This window comes from Rattus norvegicus, chromosome 3 (genome assembly GCF_036323735.1).
Source record: "Rattus norvegicus strain BN/NHsdMcwi chromosome 3, GRCr8, whole genome shotgun sequence".
Lineage (NCBI taxonomy): Eukaryota > Metazoa > Chordata > Mammalia > Rodentia > Muridae > Rattus > Rattus norvegicus.
In genome coordinates this window covers 63,325,320-63,327,566 of record NC_086021.1, presented here as the reverse complement: position 1 = coordinate 63,327,566, position 2,247 = coordinate 63,325,320, and positions in this window count along the sequence as shown.

Here is a 2,247-nt window from a genome sequence, read left to right as displayed (position 1 = left end):
TCAGTCTCTGCTCCAAATGTTGTGTCTGTATTTCCTCCTGCGAATTTTTTTTCCTACTTCTAAGAAGGACTGAAGCATCCAAAATTTGGTCATCATTCTTCTTGAGTTTCATGTGGTCTGTAGATTGTAACTTGGGTAATCCAAGCTTTTGGGCTAATATCCACTTATCAGTGAGAACATACCATGTGTGAGTTTTTTTTTTTGTGTTTGGGTTACCTCACTCAGGATGATATTTTCCAGTTCCAACCATTTGCCTACGAATTTCATAAAGTCATTGTTTTTGATAGCTGAGTAATATTCCATTGTGTAAATGTACCACATTTTCTGTATCCATTCCTCTGTTGAGGGACACATGGGTTCTTTCCAGCTTCTGGCTATTAAAAATAAGGCTGCTATGAACATAGTGGAGCATGTGTCCTTGTTATATGTTGGGGCATCTTTTGGGTATATGCCCAAGAGAGGTATAGCTGGGTCCTCAGGTAGTTCAATGTCCAATTTTCTAGGGAACCTCCAGACTGATTTCCAGAATGGTTGTACCAGTCTGTAATCCCACCAACAATGGAGGTTTGTTCCTCTTTCTCCATATCCTCACCAGCATCTGTTGTCACCTGAGTTTCTTATCTTAGTCATTCTGATTGTTGTGAGGTGGAATCTCAGGGTTGTTTTGATTTGCATTTCCCTGATGACTAAGAATGTTGAACATTTCTTTAGGTGCTTCTCAGCTATTCCTCAGTTGAGAATTCTTTGTTTACCTCTGTACCCCATTTTTAATAGGGTTATTTGGCTCTTTGGAGCCTAACTTCTTGAGTTTTTTGTATTTATTGGATATTAGCTCTCTATAAGATATAAGATTGGTAAAAATCTTTTCCCAATCTGTTGGTTGCCATTTTGTCCTATAGACAATGTCCTTGGACTTACAGAAGCTGTGACAAAACCAAATTTACACAATATTTTTCCACAAATCCAACCCTACAAAGGATAATGATGGAAAACTCCAATACAAGGAGGGAAACTACACCCTATAAAAAACAAGCAAGTAATCTTTTCAAGTAACCCAAAAGAAGATAAACACACAAACACAATTCTACCTCTAACAACAAAAGTAACAGGAAACAACAATCATTTTTCCTTAATATCTCTCAACATCAATGAACTCAATTCCCAAATAAAAAGACATAGACTAACAGACTGGATATGTAAAAAGGACTCAGCATTTTGCTGCACACAGGAAACACAGCTCAGTGACAAAGACTACCTCAGAGTAAAAAGCTGTAAAATAATTCTCCAAGAAAATGGTCCCAAGAAACAAGCTGGAGTAGCCATTCTAATATTGAATTAAATTTACTTTCAACCAAAAGTTATCAAAAAGATAAGGAAGGACACTTCCTATTTATTAAAGGAAAAGTCCACCAGGATGAACACTCAATTCTGAATATCCATGCTTCAAATGCAAAGACACCTAAATTCATAAAAGAAACTTTACTAAAGCTCAAAACACACATTGCAACTCACACAATAACAGTGGGAGACTTCAACACAGCACTCTCATCAATGGACTGATGATGGAAACAGAATCTAAACAGAGACACAGAGAAACTAACAGACGTTATGAACCAAATGGACTTAACAGATATTTATAGAACATTTCATCCTAAAATAAAAGAATACATCTTTTCCTCAGCACTTTTTGATACCTTCTCCAAAACTGACCATATTATCTATCATAAAGCAGGCCTCAACAGATACAAGAAGATTGAAATGATCATATGCATCCTGCACCATGGACTAAGACTGGTTTTCAATAGCAACAAAAACAACAGAAAGCCCACATATACATGGAAGCTGAACAATGCTCTACTCAATGATAACTTGGTCAAGGAAGAAATAAAGAAAGAAATTAAAGACTTTTTAGAAGTTGATGAAAATGACGTATAACATACCCAAACTTAAGTAACACAATGAAAGCAGTGCAGAGTAAAATTCGTAGCTCTGAGTGCCTCCAAAAGAAACTGGAGAGAGCATACACTAGCAGCCTGACAGGATACCTAAAAGCTCTAGGACAAAAAGAAGCAAATACACCCAAGAGGAGTAGACAACAGGAAATAATCAAACTCAGGGCTAAAATCAACCAAGTAGAAACAAAAAGGACTATACAAAGAATCAAGAAAACCAGGAGCTGGTTCTTTGAGAAAATCAACAAGCTAGATAAACCCTTAGCCAGACAAATCAGAGGGCACAGGAAGAGTA